The 20073-nt window shown below is 53.0% G+C and overlaps 1 protein-coding gene across 1 annotated transcript in view; it reads left to right on the top strand.

Moving 5' to 3' along the window:
* The window catches only part of KCNK9 (potassium two pore domain channel subfamily K member 9), a 99543-nt gene that overhangs the window by 55263 nt on the left and 24207 nt on the right, over nt 1–20073 (top strand). The window lies entirely within an intron of this gene.

Genomic DNA, 20073 nt, shown 5'->3' with positions numbered 1-20073 from the left:
CCTCTTCCCAGGCGCCGTCCCTGCGCCACCCCACCCACCGGGGCCCCCCAGAAGCCCCAGGCTCCCCCGAGCACTGCCCTGCATCTCTGAGCCCTTGGACCTCAGCCAAGGGCTCCCTGCTGCCCCCCAGGGAGGGAGAGGACCCTCGTTTTGGGTCCTGTAAGATGGGCGCACAGCGTCCCAGTGTCCCCAGCCCACCTGTGCATGTGGGGCACAGCCTGTGGGGTGTGGGGGGGCGCTCCCCAGTTTGGGGCCACCTTATTAGGGAGAGCAGGTCAGGATGGTGGGCCTCGTGGGGCCACCCCTTAGGCTGCCTGTTTTAAATGGGGGGGTGGTGGGGAGCAGGCGATGTGGAAGCCGGATCTGTGCTCTGGGCTTTTGGGGTCCCTTTGTGGGAATTTAGGTTTATCGTGGTTTCTCTTATCTTGTTACTTTCAAGGTCTGGAAAGGCTAGAAGGATGGCTGGAACTGTCCCCAAATATCCACCCAGCCCTGGAGGCGCTGGGGAGGCTGACGTCCACCCGCAGACAGGATGTGGGTGGAGGCAGGTGGGCTGCCGGGGACAGAGGGCACGTCGGGGTGACGCTGTGCACCGGCAAACGCGTGCAGGCTGGGGGCGGCAGGGCGGGGGCCGGGGCCCTGCTTGGGCCTTGCTCTGGGCTGCGCGGCCTCAGGAATGCCATCTCCCAGCCTGGGGGGCCCAGCTCTTCCTCCCGCAGCTCTTCCCAGCCTCCTGTCCTGGACCTGAAGGCCCTGCCCTTTCTGGGCCTGGAGGCTGTTTGGGGGGGGATGGGGGCAGGTGGGGATGGGGACAAGTTGGGGGTGGGGGCAATGGGGGATGGGGGCCAGTGGGGGCAGGTGGGGGATGGTGGCTGGTGGGAGGTGGGAGCAGTGGGAGGTGGGGGCAATCAGGGATGGGGGATGGGGGCCGGTGGGGGGATGGGGGCTGGTGGGGGGTAGGGGCAGTAGGGGGTGGGGGCTGGTGGGGGGGCTGGGGGCAGTGGGGGCCTGGGGGCAGTGGGGGATGGGGGCAGGTGAGGGTGAGCGGTCTGCCTCTTGGCACCCAGTTCACAGCCTTTGGAGGGCGAGGAATCATGGCCCCCTCCTGTGGGTGGGACTGCTGGCCAGAGGTGAGGGAGGGGCCCGCAGTGCACAGCTCCAGGGCGGCCCATGGGATGCCACCCCATGGCCCCTGGGGTCCCCCCGAGTGTTCAGGAGGGAGTCGGGGGCCAGGACCCCGGTTCCCACGCTTGCTGCTTACCTGGGAGCCTAAGGTCTGGCGCCTGGTGTTGACCTTGGCCGCTGGGTCTGAGCACGGACAGGCAGGGGAGTGGGTGGGTGGGCACAGAGCTGCAGGGTGGGCGGAAGCCTCTGAACAGGTGAGGCCTGGGCTCCAGCTGTGCTGCTGGGCCCGGGGGCTCTGGGAGGTGCTGGGGAGGGCAGGGCGGCACGGGGAGGCTGCTGCGAGGCCACCTGTGCTACGTCTGGCCGCCCAGGGGCTCCCGAGGCTCCGTTCCCTCACCGCGAGTCGGGGGAGGAGACACCCACTTTGCACCCCGAGCTCCCACCCTCAGCCCGTTTCAGCCCCAGCCGCTCACTCAGGGCCCGTTCCCATCCGCCCCCGCCTGAAAAGCTTTGCTCTGGAATAGTCTACACTGCGGGTTGTGATCCATCAGTGGGTCAGGAAATCGAGTTAGCGGGTCACAGCTAGAATATTACAAAGTGAAATAGAAGACAACAAAATGCAATAACTGGCTAGAAAAGAAAGAGAACGAGCCCCGCCGTAAGGATAAATACTGCTCGTGAGACCCTGGGGCCTCCTACCCGTGGGGGCTGCGATGTGCCTTTAAATTCACTCTGTCCCGGGGCAGTGCGAAAAATTCACCGCAAGGGGCAGCTTTCGGGCGCCCGGGTGTGATGTCGCCTGTGCCGCCCCACGCTGCGCCCGCGGTCCACGACACCGCCCTCCTCCAGCAGGTGTCACCAGGACCTGTCCCCGCAGAGCTTCGCTCCAGGGAATGATGGCCCCGTGTTGAGGCTGGAGTCCACGGGCAGGGTGGCGGCGGGCACTGGTGTGTGCCGTGGCCGTCTGGTGCTGGCTGGTGGCCCCCCGGGCTCCCTGCTGTGCCTCCCGCTGTCACGCGGCTGCACCCTGGCTCGCCCTGACTGGCCGCGGCTGGATTTCCTGTGCTCGTGACGGCTGCAGAGTCTAGATTTAAGCCTGCCCTCATTGGGGCCCCCCATCCCAAAACAGGGTCTCCGAGGTCCCGTTCACGAGCGGGTGCACACGCTCACCGAGGCTTCAAGGGCTCCTGTTTGCCAGGGGGCTCCCACCCAGCGGGCCCGGGCAGCTGGAGCCCAGGGCAGGTGTGTAGACCCCAGCCTCATGCCCACCCTGTGCACGCAGGGGAGGCCAGGCCCACTGAGGAGGGCCCCCTGGAGGAGGCGGCATGGAACCCCAGGCACGAAGGATGGGAGAGGCTTTGGGGGCCGATTATGGGCAGAGGTCCCCAGCAGGGGCTCGGGGAGGCCCCTGCACCTTGGGCCACCTGCGGTGTGGCAGGACTGGCACTGTGGGAGGGGGCAGGCCTGCCCGGGGCCAGCCGCCAGGACGGTTCCTCTTCCTCCTGCTTCTCCAGGTCTAAGCTCCGGGCGCCCCTCAGCCCCTGCTGGTGGAGCCAGCCCTGGCGGGACAAAAGCACCTGTCTTTCTGTCCAGCCTTCGAGGCCCCCCTACCGGATGCTTCCTTTCCAGAAAGCACTTCCAGGCGCTCATCCCCACCCCCCACGCCACCCCGATCCACAGCCCTTCTCTCCGGGCACCTCGCTCCTCGAGCTGCCAGTCAGAAGAGGTGCTTCGAGCAGCAGCTGTGCACCTGTCCTAAGGGAGCACAGGGCGTGGCCAAGGAGGAAAGCAGAGCCCTGATGCCTGGGGGCAGCCCCCTGGAGGCCGAAGGAAGTGGACCTGGCACCTCCTTAGAGGAGGAGGAGGAGCTGGCCTGGAGGCCCCGCCTCCCTGCACACCTGGCTGGGCACACCTGGCTGGGCACACCTGAGCCAGGTGTAAAGGGCTGGAGTCTGTTGGAAGCAGCTGTCTCTGCCCACCCCAGCCTGGGGGAAGGAGACAGGACCCCCAGCCCACTCCAGAGCCTTGTTGGGCATAGAGGAGGGGGCTGTGGGCAGGGGGCAACAGCGCCGTGTGGCTTTATTCAGGGGGAGGGCAGGAGGTTCCTGGGGGGCTGGAGAGTCGCCAGGACGGGCGGAGTGGGCACGTGGCATCCGCTTGGGGAGGTGGAGAATGACTGCAGCGGGTTCAAAGAGTAGCAGGAACTTTGAGCAAATGACCCCTTTACTGCACAGAATCAAGTGTCCAGAAAGGGCAGCTCTTGTCCCTTACTCAGTGCAGGGGTCCACGGCTGGGGGAGGCAGGCCCATCCCAGCCTGTCTCCCGGGTTGGTTGGGCCCATGGATGGCAGCTTCCCTGGACCACTCTACAGCGTTCCAGTGGCTTCTGTCACCTCGGGAGGGGTGGAGGGGCGCTGCCACTGAGAACTCCCACCCCCATAAGCACCTGGGCTGCTGTTCTGGGTTCAGGTCTGGTAGGCCTTTGGCTCAGACTTAGCCTCTCTCCCAGGTCGTGGAAGGACGCACGACAAGAAGGCAGGTGGGGTGAGGTGGGATGGCTGCTTCGCTCGTGTCTGGGACCTCTCGGAGGGGGGTGGGGAGGCACCCGTGTGCGGGAGGGCGGGGCTGGGTGGTGGCCCGTGCTCCGTGGTCAGAAAGGGGCACCTTCCCTGCTCCCCAGCTCGGTTCTCTGAGCAGACCCCGGCCCTGCGTCTGAGGGTGGAGGCCTTTCCCCAGCCCTGTGCCACCTGCCCTCGGCCGCCTCCCTCTGCGGGCACTGGGCCTGGGGTGGCCTGCCGGCCAGGGCACACCGGGTGTCTGCTCATTCCGTCCTCGTCCCTGTCCCTCGGAGCAGGGACTTCGAGTGGCACCGAGCTCAGCAAATGCTTTCAAATCCCGCGGGCTGCCCCGGGTGACCTCTGAACACCCAGCCCCTCTGGGCTGCTGCTGGGGGACCGACCCCGTCTGCATGTTCACCGCCAGGGCAGTTCCCAGGAGGACAGTGAGGGAGGCGGCTGCCCCCTGAGATGCCAAGCCCTGGCTTTAAACGTGGGAACTAGCCACTGCGGGCTGGGGTGGAGGGGGCGACCCTGGCTTGTGCAAGCCTGGGCCCAGGTGTGGCTCCACTCTGGGCCCAGGAACGGCTTGCGGTTTCTCTGGGGTTCTTGGCAGTTGTCTCTGAAGGAGCCACGCATTCACACAGGCCACTCACGGTGAAGGATAAAGTCTAGTTGGTGTTGGTGTCCGGTGGGGAAGGGCGGTCCCTGGGTCACGGAAGGCATCTGGGGGTATGTGGGTGCCGTGCTGGTAAAGGACTTCAGAGCCACTTTCGGGGTCCAGGACCATGCTGGGTGAGTGCTCATCAGCCCTGGCTTGCATACACCCAACTCTGGGGAGCTCACTCCCTCTCCAGGCTGAGGCTGGCTCCCCCAGGAAGGCAGGGCCCTGGCTGCTGAGCCTAAACCAACACCTGTGCCACGGGCCTGGGAGGAGACCTGTTCACGCCCGCCGACCTCTGCCAGCCCTGCAGCTCACTGGTGGCCCTGGCGAGCTCTCGTCCCCTGCACCTGCGGCACCAGTGGCACACAGTCCTCCCCTCCGGAAGCTGCTGGTCAGGTGGGGCTGGGGAGGGGGAGAACCTTACTACCCAGGTGGTCACGGGCCTCCTGGAGGGGCCCCGGGAAGCCGTGGGGCCGGAGCGGGTGCTGCACACAAGCAGTGTCGGGGCGGCTGCCTGGACCAGCGAGCGCGGTCTGTTGATCCTTCAGCAGGGGGCACCGCCCGCGCCCAGCAGGGCGAAGGCCCCTGGGGAGGGGGCTCAGGGAAGACGGAGGGGCGTGGGGTTTTGGGAATCCAGGTGGGTGGTGGAGAGCCAGGGGGCAGGTCGAGTGGTGGGTTTGGGCCCGACGGGCAGGAACTGAGGCCCGTGTCATTTGGAGGGACCCAGGTATGCCGGCCTGTGCTGGGAGAGTTTGCCCACCCCTGCCATCGAGTCCCCCACCCCACCCCCCTCTCCAGGAAGATTGGTCACCTGCCCCTGTCAGGGGGCCCCTCTTAGGCTTCCCAGTTGACGCTGAGCCCTGGATGCTGACGGGCGGCTCTGAGCTGCAGCTGGGGAAAGCGGGAGTTGGAGGGGGAAGCGCGACGGGGTGATGATCAGAGGGTCCTGAGTGAGCTGGACACCCCTAGGCAGTCTTGCACCCAAAAGCCCCCGAGGGGCTGTCCCAAGTACAGCGCCAGGGCACGACTGAACCGGGGGGCCTGCTGCCAGCCCAGGCCTGGTGTCCTCACTGCGGCAGCCTCCACTGCCCCCAGGCTGGATGTCCCGGGGAGCCCCAGCCCCCCAGAAAGAACCCTGGTCAGGCTCCCCAGTAGAGGATGGGGAACAGTCCTGGGCTTCATGCTCAGCCCCTAGCGAGGATATCGGCTCATCCTCTTTTTTTCCCCTACAAACTCTTATTTTTTAAAAATGCTATATTCAAAAACTATAAGAGGTTTCCATATATCCCCACCCCCCGCCACCCCCCTCCTCCCACATCAACAACCTCTTTCATCATCATGGGGCATCCCATTGCATTTGGCGAACACATTTTGCAGCACTGCTACACCGCATGGATTATAGTTTACATCATAGTTTACACTCTCCCCGAGTCCATTCAGTGGGTTATGGCAGGATATATAATGTCCAGGCATCTGTCCCTGCAACATCATTTAGGACAACTCCAAGTCCCCAAAATGCCCCCATATCACATCTCTTCTTCCCTCTTCCTGCCCTCAGCAATTGCCGTGGCCACTTTCTCCACATCAATGCTATAATTTCTTGCGTTACTAGTCACATATTTCCATAGCAGAATATCAGTAAGTCCACTCTAATCCATATTTTATTCCTCCTCCTGTGGACCCTGGGATGGTGATGTCAACTCCACCTCTATATCATGAGGGGGCTTAGATCCACATGGCTGATGGATGCAATTCTCCTGCTTGCAGTTGTAGGCACTCTCCGTTCCCTGGTGTGGTGGTTGACCACCTTCACCTCCCTGTTAGTTGGCCGGGATAAGTCCAATAAACCAGAGGGTAGGAATTGCAAGTCTCTTGAGGCTAAAACGGCCCAGCTGTCACATGGACAGTCCAGAGATTCAAGTCTCTTGAGTATACACCAACACTAACACCAACCACTGGTTCAGTAAAAGTGACAGGAGCATGTGTAGAAAAGTCATCTGAGTCCAACTCCATCACACTCAGGAACACAAATTGTCTTAGTAGGGCCAACTGACATGGCACTGAATTCCAGAGCCATTTACCATGACCATAGAACCTGTGGGTCTCTGTAGCCCTCAGGAGAGCCAGTACCTGGGGTTGTATCTGCTTTGGCTATCTCTGGGGTCCTGCTGAAGTGTGTGTAAGCATGACCCCTCTGATGACCTCCCCACTCTTTTTTTTGAAGACTCTTAGCCATATAAACTCATTTGTGTTTGTGATTTCCATCTTTTATTCAAAGTCAAAATGCAGTTTTTATCACATGATCCTACATGTAGGCTGAGATATTCTGCTGGTCTGTGTTGACCCTTTTATTCAAGGTCTTTTCTAGTTACATCACCAGCTGGTGCTTGGTAATAATCCCTTGGCACCAGGGAGGCTCATCTCTGGGAGTCATGTCCCACACTGGGGGGAAGGTAATGCATTTACATGCTGAGTTGGCTTAGAGAGTGGTCACATTTGAGCAACATTGAGGCTCTCAGGAGATAACTCTTAGGCACCCTGCAGCTCTAGGCCTAGTTCGTATTTCAGGCACACAGGCTCATAAGCAGAGATATCAGTATCAAGGGCTCATTGTTGGACCATCCTTCTTCATCTGTCTTTGCCGTTGCACTTGGGGGATTGTTGCTTTTCCATTGGGGAATGTGATAGAGATCCCCTGGCTAGGAACTCAGCACTCCCTCAGTTGTCATTTTTAACTGTAACTACTATGAAAATACCCAACATATATCCAAACATTTTTATGTACCCTATATACATGCCCTGGAGAACTCCCCTCCCAACCATGTGCCCCCCATCAATAACACCCCACATAAGTGTTTCTCCCCTGCCATAGTTGAACCTCTCCATGGTCCAAAAACTTCTTCAACAATGAAGCCTAATATATTGCCAATTCAATTAATAGGAAAATAAAATATAGTGGTGGGTTTAAAGATTAGAAAGAGAATACGTACTAATTTAGAAAAACTAAATAACATAAAAAATAAATTGGGGTATTAAAAAATGAAAAAATATTATAAAGCTTTGTTTTTGATGTTTTGCCTTTCATCACTGTAATAGGTGTTGCCCTGTATGTATAGTGGCAAGGCAATCTCTTCATTTCTTCTTCAGTGTCTATATCTTTCCTTTCTTTTTTTCCTAATTTTTAATTTCATCTTCACAAAGTTTTAGATCACAGTAAAGTCACATATACAATATAGGGAACTCCCATATATCCAGCATCAAACTTTTTTCCCCTTCCCCAGCAATGATCTTTTTACATGTTCATGTTTATTTGCTGCAGCTGATGTACAGATATTAAAACATAGCTTTCAAACATGGTTCCATTTTGGCTTACATTATGGTTTATATTTTAGATGTACAATTTTCTAAATTTTTGGTTACTTTATGTTTTACATTATGGTTTACATTTAGCCTATAGACTTTTATACATTTTTGGTGTAAATTAACATGTCCCATATCCATCATTGCATGATCTTGTGGTACACTCCCATTGCCCCCCAGTTACCCTGATTCCATCTATTCTATCCCTTTCCCCCTCCCTTCAGGGCCCACAGTGACAATCAGTCCTTCATTACTTGAACGACCAGATTCACAGACACTTGCAACAATGCTGACATACTAGACTGCCCTAACCCATTGGGAGCCATCAGTTCTCTCGAGAGACACAATTCCCTCTGTTTGAGAACATCAGTACTTCCCAGGATGTGGGTACATCTTCACGCTCATTGTATGGGTCTCCACCCAATGATATAATACACTATGACAAAATGAGCACTCGCACACTCCCTAGAAGCCTGCCCCTGTGCCAGATTGCCCCCACCCTTAAGCATCTTATATAGGTAATCCTTCCTTATAAATTTTCTAAAGAGTTTTCTCAGCATTATAGTTTCAGCCACATACCTGACAATCTCCCATGTTCAAATGTTCCTCCCAGCCCTCCCCCCAATTCCTTGGGCCATCTGACCCATCCTCCCAACCCTAGCACCCCTTAAGCCCTCAAAGCCCCACCCAAAGGTATCCCTATGCCCCATCTTATCCTTTCCCTGTACAAATACCTCCAGCTTATCATAGATTTCACCCATGTAGGCATCAGCTCACAACCGTCCCTTCTCCCCCAACTTTCTTTAAGCCTATCATCCACTCTTTAGTCCTCTGAGGCAGCTTGGTTTACTTATTTCATATCAGAGAGGTCATGTAGTATTTGTTCTTCAATGCCTGGCTTGCTTCACTCAACATCAGGTTCTCAAGATTCATCCATGTTATCACATGTGTTTGTACTTGTATTCCTTCTTTTAGCTGAGTAGTATTCCATTGTATGTATACATCACGTTTTATTTATCCATTCATCTGTTAATGGGCATTTGGGCTAATTCTAACTTTTGGCAATAGTGAATAATGCTGTTATGGACATTGGTGTGCACATATCGGTTTGTATTCTTGTTTTCAGTTCTTCTGGGTATATACCCAGCAGTGGGATTGCTGAGTCATATGGCGAATCATCCCCATTCACCCTCACCGCCCCCACCCCTCCACTCCCCCCGACAGTAGCACTCTCCCCCATCATCATGACACATCCATTGCATCTGGTGAGTACATCTCTGGGCATCATATAGCTAGTTTTTTGAGAAACTGCCAAACTGTCCTCCGGAATGGCTGGATCCTTCTGCATTCCCACCAGCAGTGAATGAGCGTTCCCATTCCTCCACATCCTCTCCAACAATTGTAGTCTTCTGTTTCTTTGATAGCCGCCAGTCTCATGGGAGTAAAATGGTATCTCATTGTAGTTTTGATTTGCATTTCTCTAATAGCTAGTGATTTTGAGCATTTTTTCATGTGCTTTTTAGCCATTTGTATTTCTTCTTTGGAAAAGTGTCTGTTCAAATTTCTTCACCATTTTTTAAATGGGTTGTTTGTCTTTCTATTTTTGAGATATAGGAGTTCTTTGTATATGCAGGACATTAGTCTCCTTTCAGATATATGGTTACCAAACATTTTCTCCCATTGGGTAAGCTGTCTTTTCACTTTTTTGACATACTCCTTTGAGGTGCAAAAGGCTTTAATTTTGAGGAAGTCCTATTTATTTATTCTTTTGCTGCTTGTGCTTTGCTTGTGAAGTTCATGAAGCCATTTCCTGTTACAAGGTCCTGTAGATGCTTTCCTACATTGTTTTCCAAGGTCTTTATGGTCTTGGCTCTTATATTTAGGTCTTTGGTCCATCTTGAGTTGATTTTTGTGTAAGGTGTGAGGTGGTAATCCTCTTTCATTCTTTTGCATGTGGATATCCAGTTGTCCAGGCACCATTTGTTGAAGAGGCCATTCTCTCCCAGTTGAGTGGGCTTGGTGGCCTTGTTGAGTATCATATGACTGTATATAAGAGGATCTATATCAGAACACTCAATTTGGTTCCATTGGTCAGTGTGTCCATCCTTGTGCCAATACCATGGCATTTTCACTACTGTAGCTTTGTAGTATGTTGTGAAAATGACTCTCCATTCTCCCCTCTTCCCAGACCCTGTTAACCTCTAGTGTACTTTGTTTCTATGAATTTTCCTGTTAACAGTATTAACATTTTCAAAGACTAATCTCTCCCATACAAGGACTCACATATCTGTAACCGTCCGATTTATTTTTATATTTATTAAACAATAAGTGAACAAATAAACAATAAGAGACAAGGGGAGAGACTTCAATAGTTTTCTTTAGGAATAATAATTTTTAAAAATCAAATAACTTTACCACTTTAAATTGCCTGAGACTGAACTGCACCTGGATACAAATATAATTTTCATGACATGAAAAATTGATAGTAGTGAGCTCTTTTTTCCCCCCATCCCCTGAACACATTTATAAACTTCAATGGGGGCAAATTCCATCTCTTACTCTCAAAGTCATTTCTCATTTCATAATTAACCCAAATCATGCACATGACTGCAAGAGGAAATAAACAGAAATCTTTAAGCATAAATAAACCATAATGGATTGTTAATCTTGTATAGGACCCAGGGACTGTGGCTCAGCCCTCCCACAGACATGTCTCTTCAGATGCCTTCTCTGGATGGGGGGACAGGATCCTCATCTCCAGCTGGCAGGTGCGGAAGCTGACTTTAGAGAGGATGGGTCCAAGTCCGTCCACCGAGGGCAGGTGGGCTAGGAGCCCATGAGTTGCTTTCCTGTCTGTGTTTCATTGAGGCTGTGGGTCTCATGAGGGTGGGGACCTGGCTACTGCCTGGGGGAGAAGGGCTCATGACCGGGTGGGCCCAGGGGCTAGAGAGGTGGAGATGCAGTTTGTTGAATGAATGAACCAATGAGTGAGTAAATGAATTAGAAGTAAGATGTCACTTAGTAGGTACTCAGTGTGTGTAGAGATGCTGAAAGGAGGAATTTCAGAGGAAGGACAAGCCACTGGTCTGGGAATAGACTTGGAAGGACCTCTGGAGGAGGTGGTTTTTCTCCCTGGACATGAAGGATGAGTGTTAAACTGTGGTGTCCAAGTTTTAGAAGCTACAGGATGTTAGTGCGGAGAAGGGGGTTGGGAATCACTTGTAGTAGGTGGTGGGGAAGGGAGTTTAGTGAATGTCCTCCTTCCATCCATCCATCCTTCCTTCCTTGCCCCATCTATCCCCCATCCATCCATTTACCCCATCTATTCATCTTTCATTCATCTATCTACCTAATCCATCTATCCATCCTCCATCTACTCATCCATCCACCCATCCACCCACCTATCTTCTATCCATCCCAGCAGTCTGTCCGTCCTTCTCTCCATCCATCCATCCATCTATTTATTTATCCCATCTATTCATCCATCCACCCACTCATCCTCCATCCATCCTGGCAGTACTTCTATCCATCCATACATCCATACATCCATTTGTCCACCACCCACCCATCCACTCATCCTCCATCCATTGCAGCAGTTCATCTGTTCATTCATCCTTCCATCCATCTATCCCCTTTCTCTTCATTCATCCTCCATTCATCCATCTTTCCTTCACCCATCCATTCATCTACCCATCCACCCATCCATCCAATCCCATCCATTCATTCCATCAGTCTCCCTACCAGCAACCCCCCACTGATGCTGACCCACCTGACCATCCATTCACCTGTATATTCTGTCAGTCATGGATTTATTTAGAGCAAATAACACTAACTGCTTTAACAGCATAACAAATCTTAATAGATTAGCATGAATAAAAGTTTCTTTCTCACTCATAGTCCCACAGGGTGTTTCTGGTTGAGCAGCCTTCCATTGGTTGCTCCATGTCCTTGAGCCCATCCTGCACTGGGCAGACTTAGGTCCAGGGCTGCAAGGGAGTCTGGGAGTGTGGTCTGCCTGTGTGCTCAGGGGATAAGGTAATGGGTTTGAGACCGTCCAGCAGCTTCGGCCCACAGTGTGCACTTGCCCACGCTTTCTCCCTCCATTTGAATGAGTGAAAGGGTGGGGTGAAGGTGGGTGGGAAGGACCTCGCTTCATCTGTCCTTCCCTCCCAACCTTCCTCCATCTGTCCCTCTGTCCATCCATCTGTCCATCCATCCATCCATTCCCAATTAGATGTTACATTTGCCACGAGGTCTTCCCGGAGGCCCCTCTCTGAGCTGGACGGCCCCTTAACCTTAACCCTTGGCTGTGACTCGCTTGCCCTTGGCAGGACATTGCCTTGGGGAATCAAGAACATGGACACTGGGGCCGGAACTCTTGGCTTGGGACCCCAGCCTCACCACTAGCTCTGTGACCTCCAAATCCAGCCAGTCAGGAGATAGCTTAATGTTTCCAGGAGCAGAAAATATATGAAACCAGCACTAGCTAGTCACGCTTTACCTCTTTCCCCAGCCTCTAGGTCAGAGAAGAGGCCAGGTCGCCACGTGAAGGTGTGTGCCTGCCGGCAGCCTTTGTGGATATTTCCCGAGTATAAAACAAAGGGCTATGTACACGTCAGCTCAGATTCGCCTCGCAATAATGCTGAGGTTAACTTCAGAGTCTACCCACCAGTCCTCTCCTTTCCCCCAGCCCCCTTCCTTGGTCTACACTGCACTGCACTTCCTCCTCTGCCCAGGAAGCTCGCCTCCCAGGGCCAGTGCTGCAAGAACCAGTACCTGGGGGTAGAAGAGAGGCCTATGGGTCAGGGGAGCCTGAGGGGGCTGCTGGGGATGGGGGGAAGGCCTGAGCTATGGGGGGTGGGGGAGAAGCATCTGCCTCCTGAGAGGGCTGTGGGGGGCATGGGGGATTATCAAAGCCAGAGCCCCCCTCAGAGTGGAGGGAGCAGTCAGCGAGGGGGCTGGCCTGCAGAGGGCGTGGGGTGGAGCGAGCGCATTCTCACCTCTGCGGGGAGCCCCCTCCCCTGGTCCTGGTGACGGTGGGGGCTGCCTCTCTGGGCAGTGACCAAGAACAACGCGGCAACAGTTGTGATGACAGCTGGCATTCGTATGTGCGCACGGGGTCCCGGGTGGGGGGTTTCGCCGCGGCCTCCACATCTCTAAGATGATGATGCATCCATTAGCATTTATTTAGTTATCTTTATTGTGGTGACAGTGACAGATATACCATGAATTTGCCATTTTCAGGGCACGTTCGGTGGCGTTCATTGCATCTACCGTGTTGTGCTACCATCACGTCCGTGACTCAAAGGTTCTCGTCTCCCAGCAGCAGCCCTGCACCATCATGCCGTGGCACGCCGTGACCCCCTCCCCTGGCCCCTGGGCACCTCTCTTCTCCTTTCTGCTTCTGTGAATGTGGTTATTCTAGATGGTTCCTAGAGGTGGGCTCAGAATATTTCCCCTTTGGCCCCCTGACGTCTTTCACTTAGCCGAATGGCTTCCCGGATCCGCTGCGCTGTTGCGTGGCTCAGGGCGCCACTCCCTTTTGTGTTCGGGTCCTGTCCCGTCGTGTGTAGACCACAGCTTGCTTACTTCTTCATCTGCTGTGGGCATCTGGGGCGTTTCCACCTTTTGGCTCTTGAGAACAGGGCTGATCTGAACACCTGTGTGCAAGTACCTGCGTCCCGTCCCTGCTTTCAGTGCTTTGGCTAAATACCTAGGAGTGGAATTACTGGGGATGCGGTAATTTTGTGAGGAACTGGCGAACTCTTTTCCACAGTAGCTGCACCATTCTCCATTTCTACCAGCAGTGCAAAGGGTTCCGATTTCTCCGCATCTTTTCCAATACTTACTTTCCATTGTACAAATTGCCCCAGTGGCTGTGAAGTTCTACCTCATTGTGTTTTTTTTTTTTTCTGTCTTTACTTTTTTAATGTTACATTCAAAAAATGAGGTCCCTATACACCCCCCAACCCCCTCACCTCACTCCTCCCCCCATAACAACAACCTCCTCCATCATCATGAGACATTCATTGCACTTGGTGAATACATCTCTGAGCACTGCTGCACCTCATGGTCAATGGTCCACACCATAGCCCACCACTCTCCCACAGTCCACCCAGTGGGCCATGGGAGGACATACAATGTCCAGCACATGTCCCTGCAGCACCACCCAGGACAACTCCAAGTTCCAAAAACGCCCTCACATCTCCTCTCTTCCTCCCACTCCCTAACCCCAGCAGCCACCATGGCCACTTTCTCCACACCAATGCCACATTTTCTTCGATTACTAATCACAGTAGAATATCAGTAAGTCCATGCTAATCCATACTCCATTCCTCCAGCCTGTGGGACCCTGGAATGGTTGTGTCCACTCCACATCCATATCAAGAGGGGGCTTAGATTCCACATGGGTGCTGGATGCAATTCTGCTTTCAGTTGTAGGCACTCTAGGCTCCATGGTGTGGTGGTTGACCTTTTTCACCTCCATGTCAGCTGAGTGGGGTAAGTCCAGTAAACCAGAGTGTAGGAGTTGCAAGTCTGTTGAGGCTCAGGGCCTGGCTATCACATCGTCAGTCCAGAGATTCAGGTCCCCCGGGGATACACCAAACCCCATTTGCATTTCCCTCACAGCTGGTGAGGCTGAGCATTTTACATGGGCTTATTGGCCATTCGTGACTCTTTGGAGAAATGTCTATTCAGATCCTTGGCTCACTTTTAAAAATGGATTGTCTTTTTTGTTGTTGTTGAGTTGTGGGAGTTGTTTATATATTCAGATACATGGTTTGCAACTGTTTTCTTCCATTCCGTGGGTTGTCTTTTCACTTTCCTGTGTATTTGTTAGCTTCTGCTGTGTAACAGATCGCCTGCAGCCCCATGTCTCCATGCACCCACCATTGACATGTCACGATTCTGAGGGTCAGCAGTTTGGGGTGGGTGCCTGGCCTTTTCTGCTGGTCCTGCCAGGGCTTGTTGGTGCAGCTGCAGCTGGCCCTGGGTGGGCTGTGGGTCGGCTGTGGGCTGGTGGGATCAGGAGGCCTCGGCAGGGCAGGCTGGTCTGGGCGCCATGTAGTTGCACTGCAGTGGGTCTTCTTGTCACGTGGTAGCTGGTTTCAAAAGCAGTGGGACAGGGAAGCCCTGGAGAGGAAGCACACTGCACGCCTGTGCTTGAGTCACATTGCTGCTGGCACGTGGCCAAGCCTTGTGGAGAGGAAGCCCTGACCTGAGGCAGGGGAAGCCGCTTTGTGACCCATCTTTGCCCTTCACCCAGTTGCGTGGCACACACTGTGGCCACGGGGATTCAGCGGCACCTTTGGACAGGGCGGGAGAGAGCTAGCATTTGTTGATTACCTTCTTTTTTTTTTTTTCATTTTTTTTTATTGAATTTTTTTGAAGATACATAGATCACAGAAAATGTTACCTAAAAAACATAAGAGGTTCCCATATACCCCCCCCCCTCACCCCACTCCTCCCACATCAACAACCTCTTTCATCAGTGTGGCACATTCACTGCATTTGGTGAATACATTTTGGAGCACTGATGCACCGCATGGATTATAGTTTACATTGTAGTTTACACTCTCCCCCAGTCCATTCAGTGGGTTATGGCAGGATATATAATGTCCAGCATCTGTCCCTGCGATATCATTTAGGACAACTCCAAGTCTCAAAAATGCCCCCACATCACATCTCTCCTTCCCTCTCTCTGCCCTCAGCAACTACTGTGGCCACTTTCTCCACATCAATGCTACAGTTTCTTCCATTACTAGTCACAGTAGTCCTATAGTAGAATATCAGTAAGTCCACTCTAATCCACACTCTATTCCTCCTTCCTGTGGATCCTGGGATGGTGATGTCCACTCCCCCTCTAGATGAAGAGGGGACTTAGATCCCACATGGCTGATGGATGTGATTCTCCTGCTTGCTGTTGTAGACACTTATTCCCTGGTGTGGTGGTTGACCATCCTCACCTCCCTGTTAGCTGACCTGGGTCAGTCCAATGAACCGGAGAGTAGGAGCTGCAACTCTGCTGAGGCTCAGGGCCCAGCTGGCACAAGGCCAGCCCAGAGATTCAAGTCCCCTGAGTATACACCAACCCCAGCACCAACCACCTTCTAAATGCCAGGCGCTGTGCCGGCCATACTTGCAGAATGCTTGGACCCGGGTGGCTGGGCACACATCCCGGCTTTCCCGCCTCCTGGTAGCACGGCCCTGGCCAGAAGAGGCCCTGCGCCTTCCCTGTGCCTCCAGCTCCATCGTGCCTGACGGGGAGAGACGCAGATTCTGCCCCGGGTACTGCCACGAGTTAAACAGCCTTAGCCGTTCGTGTGCCGTTAGCAGCTAATATTCTTTTAACACTGAGGACACTGCTGCTCAGGGAGGTGAAGTACGTGGCCCGAGGCAGCCCAGCGAGCTACGAGGCTCTAAGGCCAGCTTTTGTTCTCTCCATTGCGCTCTCCACTTAGGTCAGTTTCTGTGCACGTGGAATGTCTGTGAACGTGGAGCTCCCTGTGGATAGTGTTTTTTTTCTCACGTTAGGGGGTTAACCAGGCAGCGGGTGCCAGGATGTGATAGGGGCAGCAGAGACCGCTGGCGGAGGAGGGGGTGCGCGAAGGCAGTGCCAGCGGGGGAGGGGCGGGTGGAGGGCCTGCAGGGCGGGAGACGCGAGACTCGGGCCCGGTGGATGCCGATGCCGGTGGCCCAGGAGGGGCCGATGCCACCCTGGTTCTGAAGGTTGAACGGGAGCAGGGGCAGGTCACAAAGGCCCAGAAGGCAGGCCGCGCCGGTGGGCCTCCCTTGCCCTCCGGCTCACTAAGGAGGCAGGGCAGGGGGTGGCGCGGTCCCTGGCTCCTCCCATCCCAGCAACCTCACCCTCGTGTCTGCCGCGGCGGGGGGAGTTGACCGGGGACCTGCAGGGTGAGTCGCAGTGGGGTGCCCTGGACCGGGGTGCTCCGGGGAGGCTGCGAGGAACTTCCCGTCAGAGAAAGCAGCGGCACCTGGGCCAGAGGTGGCTGCCCAGAGGAAGCCAAGGAGCCCCCTCCCCGGCTAGCCCTGTCCCTGGTCCCACCAGGGCCTCTGTGCCCCCTTTCCCACCAGCCCCCAGGCCCCACTCCGGTTTGTGTTGAAGGCCTCAGGAACCATGGGGGGTGGCTGAGCTGTGAAGAGAGGACCCCAACTTTCTCAAAGATTCTGAAGGAATGGCCCCAGCCGAACCCGCCCGTCGGTGGCTCCATTCTCTCCTGCAGCCTCCATTCACCGGGCACCTGCCGTTTTGCCACCTTCTCCGCAGGAACGGCATTCTGGTTCAGGAGGTCCATGTAACTCACCTGTGTGTGGCCTCCCCCCACACCTGGAGCCATGTCTAAAGGTAAAATAGACAGAGGGATGCACGGCTGCAGAGCAACTCCCTCCTCCCTCATTTGCCTGATTGCCCCAGGAAGGGTGCGGCATTGGGCGTGGATTTTGAAGGATGCATAAGAGTTTGACAAGCCGTTTCCTCTTTCTGCCTTGTTCATCTGACAGAGATGTTCCAGGTAAAGACTGGAGATGTGAAACCAGCATATCTCCCGTTACTGTACAGACAAGGACCGAGCAGGCTCTCACTGTGCGGAAGTGAGTAGGTTCTCAGCGGTGTCTTGCTGGGTGTGTTCTTGGTGCCACACGTTCGCAGCTGCCCTCGCAGAGGCACGCTGTCGGGCATGGAGAGGGCATGAGTCGTGCTGCCCCAGCCCTGCTGTGGGAGAAGCACTGCTGGTGAGTCACTGTTAATAGACCAGGGAAGGGAGGTTCTCCTGTAGTCCCTTGGCCCCGAGGAAGGAGTCTGGGATGGGGGAATCCCAGTGGCAAGAGGCGGTTGGTGTGGGTGGCAGAGGCCACCTGACATGGAGCAGGGCGAGGCCCCGAGGAGCCCAGGTGTGTGCCCTCAGGAGCACCAGCCACCTGCAAGGCAGACCTGGCCCAGAGGGGCAGCAGCCTGGGTGGAGAGGGGACGGTGAGGCCGTGACACAGCCGGACCATGGGTCCCCTCTCCAGGTGGATCTCAGCTCCATTCTGCACTGGAAGAGAGGGAGAGGCACGGCTTCAGTTGAGTGTGAGAAGACACTTGAGACTTCTTTGAGTTTTTAGCAATTGGAAGTGACTAGAAAATGATAGAATCTTCCCCAAAGGTCATGAAAAGGTGATGGGAAAGGGAAATTCAACAGGGCTTGGTTTTTTAATACTTAATAAGTCCCTCAACACTGGTTTTTAATCATTATTGCTTTATTCAGTTTTCTTTTCTTATAGGGAAGGTTTGCTAGCAACTCCGTTTATCTGGAATTGTCTTAGTTTCTCCTGTTTTTGAAGGATAGTGTTGCTGAATATAGAATTCTTTGTTTTCTTTTTTAATTAAAACATTTTTTTAAAGAACTTCGAACATGTCCTGCCTCCTACTGTCTGGCCTCCATGGTTTATGGTAAGGAGTCACCTGTTGATCTTACTGATGATTTCTTGCCCATGACGGTCACTTTTCTATGGCTGCTTTCAAGATTCTATCTTTGGTCTTTCAGTAGTTTACTTGTGATGTGTCTAGGTGTCGCTCTAGTTGAGTTTATCCTCCTTGTAGTTCAAGTTCCTTGGATGTGCAGATTAATGTTTTCACCAAATTTGGGGAGCTTTTAGCCCTTATTTCTAAAAATATTCTTTCTGCCCTTTGCTCTGACTCCTCTTCTTTCAGGACTCTGACAAAACATGTTAGCTCTTTTATTATAGCCCAACAGGTCTCTGAGGTGCTGTTTGTTTTTCTTCATTATACTTTTTCTCTGTTACTTGGATTGGATAATCTCAGTGGCCCTGTCTTCAGGTTCACTAATTCTTTTCTTCTGTCAATTCAAATCTGCTGTTGAAGCCTCAAGTGAATTTTCCATTTCAGTTATATTCTTCAACTCCAGAATTTCTATTTGGTTCTTTATTTTATGATTTCCATTTCTTTATTGATACTCTGCATTTGGTAAGACATTTTTTTCATACTTCCCTTTGCTTCTTTAGATGTGGTTTCCTTTGATTCTTTGTGCATATTTATAACAGCTGATTTAAATTCTTTTTCTAGTAAGTCCTCAGGGATGGTGTCTATTGATGTCTTTTTTTATAGTCATATTTTCCTATGTCTTTGTCTCACAATTTTTTTTTTTTTGTTGAAGACTGATTATGTTAAATAATATAATATGGTAAGCCTGGAATTCAGATCCTCTCCTCACCCTCCCAGGTCATTGTTGTTGCCTTTGTGTTGCTGCTGCAGTTTGTTTGCTTAGTGACTTTCCTGCCTAATTCTGGAAAGTGTGACATCTTTGTGGTGTGTATGGTCATAAAGGTTCTGCTTGCTTAGCTTAGTGGCCAGCTAATGATTGGACTGAGATGTCCTTAAATGCCTTGAGCCAGTAAGTCCCCCAGCCTTTGCCGAGGCAATCTGTGAATGGCCAGGATCCACCTCTGCTGAAAGGAAAGGGCCTCAGTGATGGTAAAAAGAGGCTCTGGATCCAACCAGATCAGACACCAGGACCTGCCCTGCCCCATGACACATCCTGAGCCTCCCAGCCTGGCGGCCACCCTGAGGATAGCCAGGGCTTTGGGGTAACAGTGATGAGAGTGGGAATCGCAATGTGGCCACCCACTGCTGTGTGACCTACAGCAAGCCACTTGCCCTCTCTGAGTGTGCCTCTGCATCCATCTCTAGTGTTTGGCATGCTGTGGGAAGAAGGTTCTCATTGGAGCTAGGACCCCTCCTGGTGCCAGGACAGTAAAAGATCTTTTGCTTCTTTGAATTAGCTCATAGAGTCCAGCCCAAGAGCTGACACTTGACTAATTCCTGGTACTTGCGTGTGGTGTGAATGCAATCCCCAGGTTTGGCTTTCGGCTAAAGCACAAGTGGTTATTTACAGTAGAGGTACATTGGGGTGGAATGAATTTGCTTCTTAGCCCACTTAGGTGAAGAATTTGTGGTATTTCTACGCGGTGTTTATGAAGAATTTAAAATGAGGTTTGTGGAGAACTTTTATTGACAATATAATATCATAAGCATTTTCTTATAATTAGAAAGAAGCAGACTCCATAATTGTTTATATACAGTTTGCTCTCCGCCATGGAGAATGTATTTAGGAAAAGGCCTCAGAGGAAATATAACAAAACGTTTACAAGGTTGCTTCCTGAGTGGCGGGTAATTTTTTTCCTCCTTCTTTAGACAACTTTTTTTTTTTTTAACTTTATGATTCCCTTTAGTGAGCATGTTATTATTCCTATGAGCACCAGTTTACAAAATGGAAAGACTTGAAAAGTAGGAAGTAAAATGAAAGGAAGGAGTTGGAAGTCTGAGAGAGAAATTAAGTAGGATGTGATGACG

This window comes from Dasypus novemcinctus, chromosome 14, assembly GCF_030445035.2.
Source record: "Dasypus novemcinctus isolate mDasNov1 chromosome 14, mDasNov1.1.hap2, whole genome shotgun sequence".
Classification (NCBI taxonomy): Eukaryota; Metazoa; Chordata; class Mammalia; order Cingulata; family Dasypodidae; genus Dasypus; species Dasypus novemcinctus.
This window is presented reverse-complemented; position numbering and strand designations above follow the sequence as displayed.